The sequence below is a fragment of the Apostichopus japonicus genome, chromosome 5 (genome assembly GCF_037975245.1).
Source record: "Apostichopus japonicus isolate 1M-3 chromosome 5, ASM3797524v1, whole genome shotgun sequence".
NCBI lineage: Eukaryota > Metazoa > Echinodermata > Holothuroidea > Aspidochirotida > Stichopodidae > Apostichopus > Apostichopus japonicus.
Genome location: NC_092565.1, coordinates 10,279,823 through 10,286,813, shown reverse-complemented (window position 1 = coordinate 10,286,813; position 6,991 = coordinate 10,279,823). Strand labels below are relative to the sequence as shown.

Sequence of the window (6,991 nt, the reverse complement as noted above, 5' to 3'; positions counted from 1 at the left end):
TTTTAAATTATATATAGTAAAATTAATTCAAAACGAAATTGTACGTGAAGCTCCTTAAAGATTATTCATCCTGGACAATATAATGTCGGTTGTAAACAGATAAAGTCAACAGACCCCCCCCCCCCCCCCATTCACCGAATATCGCCAAATTTGTTTGGTTGGCAGTTTGACCAAACCTTGCTGCCAACAACTACTTCTGACAATAAGATTGAAGTTGATTAACGATCTTCACCAATTAAAAGTGACTTGGCAAAAACCAAATAAGTTTGAGATTGTAGAGTGCTTTCAAGGACCTTTCCGGGTAAAAGATAAATATGGGGACCGAATGAACAGATATGCAGGTATTGATTTACGGAAGAAGGGGTGTGAACGAGTGGAAGAGGTTGGTAAGGGCGTTTGTTTTATCGTATATAGGCTTACCAATCTTATCACTCGCAGATAACGGTGTCCATTTAGAGAGGTGAAGAAAACAGAATATATATAATTCGATTCTCGCAAACATAACGTATCTCTCCCTTACATCATTGAAAAAATGTACACAATATAGGGTGAACCGGATAATGCCTATATATTGAATTTAAGAGTAAACCACATAGGTGTTTATAGCTGAGTCCAGCGGATTTTTTGGCAGCACTTCATTAAGACTGAGCTGTCTCTTTGCCCTATCTCCCGGGTATTTACGTGGGAAAAGAAGATTATTTTGCTCTTCTGGAAGTTTCTCTTAAACCAAAACCTATTGCACTTACAATCCCCACATGAACGACTATGTGAAGGTTAATGTATAGCAGCTCATGTATAGTAGCAGGAAAACCATGCCTCGTTAAGGTGAAATACCGGTGAAATATTTCGCAAGTTAAAAGAAGAGTTTTGAAAAAAATAAATTACTTTTGAAAATGGCAAAATTCGAAAGACACGTAACAATAACTTTCTTGGGAATTAATTAAGCAGTAGGAGGCTACTCATGTAGCGAGTACCCCATCAGAGGAAAAAAAAAATACATGTATAGGGTCATCAAGCGGTTAAAATGATACAAGTGTCAAGATCGTAATTGGTAAAGTCAAGGTTTAAGAAACATAATACGATGTCTTTGTGTTCCCTCTCCTGACCTTGAATTAGACAAATTCCAACTAGCTCACGTACAACACGTACAAACTGGCATAATGATCGATAACTGTAGCGTCTTCGTTTTCATTAAACAATTCGTCGTTTGAGAACTTGCATGCTAAGTTGACATGCCTATACTCCCATTGTCGTTCCAGACACCGTTCGTAGACCATTTAGACATTAGTTTTTCCCGTTATTTGAAAAACGGAATTTCATGCAGGGTTATACATATAGCCTAGGCTACATTCCATCGTGTGTAAACACTTTTCCGGCTGATTGAAGAAAACGCTTAGAGGTAAGCTTTCTTTTGAAGATGGGTATTAATCTCATAATAATTAATGAAAGTATTATAGACAAATTACAAATTATACACCAGACCAGGCCAACCGAACTTGTATGTATATGCAGGTACGTGTACAGACCGATATGGTATCTTAAAACTTATCCAAGAAGTACTCATGAGGTTAAGTTATCTTTGACTAATAATTGCCCATGCGATATATTAGGCAATGTGTCATCTACTTCATCAACGCATCGAGGAAATTACGAGACAAGTTATCCCTTTTCTTCTTGCGTTCCAGAATCGACGAGAACGCGTTCTCGCAGTCCGACAACGAGCAGCACAAAAATACCTGGAAACGCGTTGTCGACATTTCGGGAAACGTAAAATTTGGAGATTACAACGACGGATTTGTTTTAACTTCGGCTAAATTTTGTATCGCGGTTGCCAGTACCACATGCCAGTAGAAACAACAGGTTCCCTGGTAGATTCTATCGACAATGCGTATATAGCAGACAAACGTTATGACATCATTGTATTGCTATTTGGCATGCTATATGTACAAACATCAGTCACGTTATGGAATCAACTGATTCCAAAATAAACATGACTAATACCTGCATAATGAAGCAAGCTATTGAAAAGTCAATGGCAACGTATCAAAACGTTTACTTGACGTATTGCAGAAATTAAAGATCATTTTCATCTTGCATGTTAAGATCGATGTAATCTACTAACCTATTGGCACGCTATAGTTAAAGCTGTCTCAAAACTGGCAAAGTATAGGCCTATTAACTGTATTGCGACAGTATTATCTTCGTGGAGGAAGTAATAAAAACAAAGACATGACAAAAACACACCGCAAAGCAAAACAATGTTCGTCTGTTCGCACTGATTATTTTCACCGTATAGCTTTGCACTGTCGATACTAATATATAATCATTTGCGCCTATTATCCCCTGGTTTGTCAGTGCTTCACACATGCTTTTAGTACACAGCAAGAAAATGTTGCCAATTTCTTTTTCTGTGTCCTTTCATAAAAAATAATCATAACGAAGAAAACATGATCATCAAAGAAAGAAAGAAAGAAAGAAGGCAACTAATATGAACTTCAAAGTTTTCGTACGAACATACAAGGCGAGAAAACTCTCCGCTACTTTCATCGATGAAACAAATGTCGTAATGTTCTATTTTTATAACCTATGATGATATCATACCATTTGTCTCGGATCGACAACAGTGGGTTTATGATTTACATAGCATACGTCACAGGGCCCATATACCATTCTACACCCCTACCTCGTACATAATTGGTGAAGAATGTAAGATGAAATCAGATATGTTCGTCTCATGTAGATGACACTGACATGAATTACACATGATCGTCTGCTTCATGAACACTATACAGATCGAGGTCTGCATTGAGCTAGCACTCAGTACAACAACATGTTATTGGATGACATTTTTGCAGAATTTAAGTCTTGATATTGTGTCATAGTCCCGCCCAAGAGATAACATGACTGTTAGTATAGACAAATGTAAACTATAGCTATTCCGGCATCTTTAAAATAATGTACATAAATGCAAGGGTTAGGCTGGAATGGCGCCCAACCAGTGGATGGAGTTATTGTGATTGACAACCTTACCTCACAATCACGCAATGACACGCAATGATTTCAGTATTAGGTAACGTTAAGCAATCAAACTAATATTCTCGATTCAGCGCCGCCCCCCCCCCCTCAACACCCATGTATTACAAAGAAACCTATAAACATTAAAACAGAAGTGGGTCGATGATGTAATAATTAGACGTGACAGAACATTCTATGCCATCTGCTTATATGAATTTACTGAACCAACTGTATTTAAAAGTTGTTCATCCAAAGTGCCTCTATCCCAAAGACCGGTGATAATGGTTCGATTATGATTCTCCTTCGCAAAAGATTCATGTGAACGTTTGGGCTACCAATCGACCAACTCTTGACTATTATTGGAGTAAGTGATTCATGTAAGTTAGAGCGATCATTCAATTTTGTCAGTCCGTAATTGTACAAATTACAAACTGTACAAAGTTAAGAGCATGTATTCTACTACTAAAAGCAATTTCTTCACCTTCAACCCATATATTATCGGACAGCTACATCATATACACAAGAGGCAAACCCTTTCTGTCCCATTTTCATTTCTTTCATTCGTGACAGCGTTTAACATTTCGCCATCTCATGCCTTCAAGACATTAAATAATGGTCACAATTACTACCTTTCATAAGATCATTTTCCGATTCTTATCGCGAAATAGAGAGTTTTATCAATATAATCTACTGAGCCTCTAGCGCAAACTAAATGCAGTTCATGTTGATACAGTTCTGACATAATTCAATAGTACCTTATATAATCGTACGCCTGTAGCCATTGGGTAGGGTTAATTATTCTATGCAGGTGGGCGGGGCACTTGAACGTCAAAGATGTGAAAAGGTTGTAACATTCTGACAAGAAATTCAAATATACCAAATAAGGTTTTTTTTTTTTTTTGAATTTACTTCGTCTACGTTGACCATAATCGTTAACTTTCTGTAGATATAACTGAACATTCAGCTGCAAATCATCAAAAAAGGTTTAGATTATACCCTACAGCGTATGACACGTAACAGGAACTCTGAAGATTGCAACCAGTTGAGGTTTCAGTAGAAAAGTGTAATTCATTTGATTCGTGCCTGGAAGTTACTATTCACTCGAATTTATTGGAACAGAAACGCAATAATACAAAGACGTTCTGTTGATAAGCTATATTTTAAAGGATATGGAGGAAGAATATGTCTTAATTATGTAAAATCTTGAGTCACTCTGTTTTTCTGCTAGAAATTTTACACTTTCTTTTTCAACGTAACATAACGGCAGTGGAATGCATGACGACTGCGCAGTCTGAGTTATATAGGGAGCTGTAATGTGTGGCATTTAAGTTGGAACCCGCAGCGTCAAACATACAATACGATACAATACAATACAGTACAATACAATACAAAGCGATGTGATGGGAATATAATAATATAGCATAACATAACATACCAAACTATAAGATAATATAACAAAACATACCATGACACACCATTATACACAATGTACCATATCATATCATACCATACCACACCATACCACATCATACCACACCACACCACATCACACCATACCATACCATACCATACCATACCATACCATACCATACCATACCATACCATACCATACCATACCATACCATACCATACCATACCATACCATACCATACCATACCATACCATACCATACCATACCATACCATACCATACCATACCATACCATACCATACCATACCATACCATACCATACCATACCATACCAAACTATACCACGACACACCATTACACAACGCACCATATCATACCATGTCATACCACATGCCATACACCATACCATGCATTGTAATACGATGCAATGCATGAGTACAAAATGTATTGTTGCAGAACTTAAATTCTTCATGAAAACACATTTCTTTTCGAATACTTAGGACTAGAACACTTTCATAATGTGTGTTATTGATATGCTAATAACCAAGAGGGGAAGCGTTCATTGCCACAAAGGGGTTTGGGTAAGGTAAATGAGAAGAAGATGGAGAGAGTGTTGAGAAGAAATCTTCTTTAAAGATTATTAATGCAGTATTTTATTGACTTTACTATGGTGGGAAGTGGAAAATGTGTAGGTAATAAGGTAAATGACATGCGCTTCTCTACATTCGTTCGATGTATTCATGTGAAATTTATATCCCCAGGGCATATGACTCACGAATTTGACCAAGTAAGCAAAATAAGGAACAACCTTGTGTTGTCTTCGGCAAAGCTCATAACATTTATATATAGTTATACATTTTTTTCCCCTTCAGTGTTAACTGTCACTGCCAATTGCCAATTTACTACCTACTAGGGTATTCTATACTTTACCGAGACCACCGGCTTTGCTGCTGTATGCTGAATGTGCCTGTTTCAAAAGTATAACTCCTCGATTGCACATTAGATGGATTGACACTCCAATGAAACATTGGTGTCCTTTTCAAACAGTTTGTAACTCAAGCTGTTTCGAGTCACCTTGGACTATCTGCCAGACACATCAAGGTTTCGTGGCCTTGGAGTAATTCACCTTGAACGTTAGGCTACCACGCAACGCAAGCCTACGCTCGAACTTCATCAGGTGATAAAAGGCACCGACTTGTCATATCTAATCATTGTTTCTCAGACTTCATACCGGGCCGCCATGAGCTCCAACAGCGGAATACAGCGAGGGTTGTATGATGGTGATCGTCTCATAGTGCGGTCCTATATGAAATCTCTGCCGTAGCTGGCCTGGGAAATCCACAAGAACAGCCTCTGTGGCCTAGCTACAGATTCAACCTACTCTGAAGCAGCTGTGCTCACATCCACGAGTGTTCTTAAGATGTAATTTGTATGTTATTTGCATGTGTTTTAAACATACCACTACATCTGTCGATTGTTAAAGTGTTATTTAATATTGGCATTATCATTTACTAATGCACAACAACAAACCCCCCCCCCCCCCAAAAAAAAAAAAAAAAAAACACACACACAAAGCACATGTACCAATACAAGTTAATGTTGTCGCACGTTCAAATCATTTTCAAAGTTGAGAAACTTTCATTTTGGTAATTCTTAATCTTAATTGATACCGTTTATATGCTCATGACTGTCGATAAAGGGCAAACGTTAAAATACCTTATTACTATAACATACTGCGCCTACTTTATTAGTAAAGCGATTTCAGACGTTAATTTCTCAGACATTGTATAGCATAGTTGACGAAAAAAGGTCACAGCAGGGAACATTAAAAATTAGGATGTCTAGAAGCAACATTCGAACGTAAACCTTGTGAGAAATTAGCAAGGAATATCATTATCACGCAATATGTATTATACTGTTTCAGTCATCACCCACTCCTAAGGTTATAAATTAGCAAGGAAAATTATTATCGCGCAATAGGTATTATGCTGTTTAAGTACCACCCACTTCAAAGGTTATAAAATTAGCAAGGAAAATTATGATCGCGCAATAGGTATTATACTGTTTAAATATACTACTCACTCCTATGGTATATATAATTAAAGGATCATATTAGTATTATCATAGTATTTCTAATCATTTCTAATATGGGAGGCAAATAAGAATATTGGGTGTAATGATAATAAATGATAAGGTGTTAACATATTCTCTACAGGACTTCAGTCTCATTATTATACACAGAGACGTTCGAAGCTAAAGAACCACATCAAACGTTTTCAAGGAGTGAAATAAAAGTCTTACAAAACTGAGAAAAAAAAAAGATCAAGTCACGCAAGTTTATTATTTTTACTGATCAGTTTATAACTCTTGCTATAGCTTATATCGCATAGGCTACAAATCTTTATTAGATAAACAGTTATACTTTGCATCATGCTTTAGACCGTGAGCGAAGATTGCCAAACGAAAAAAAGTCCATCTAGGGTCTTGAGTTTATTCCCCAGCAGGACGTAGGTGTTAGGTAAGTAGCTTGATATTTTGTGACATTTAAGGCATTTATATCGCACAT

General features: G+C 37.0%; 1 long non-coding RNA gene across 1 annotated transcript; it reads left to right on the top strand.

The window, feature by feature from the left end:
* Positions 1 to 1,101: 1,101 nt before the first annotated feature.
* On the top strand, positions 1,102 to 6,703 carry LOC139968193 (uncharacterized). The gene is made up of 3 exons (XR_011793240.1): positions 1,102 to 1,399; positions 1,686 to 3,392; positions 5,298 to 6,703. It is a non-coding gene; the product is annotated as an uncharacterized lncRNA (long non-coding RNA).
* The last annotated feature ends 288 nt before the right edge of the window (positions 6,704 to 6,991 follow it).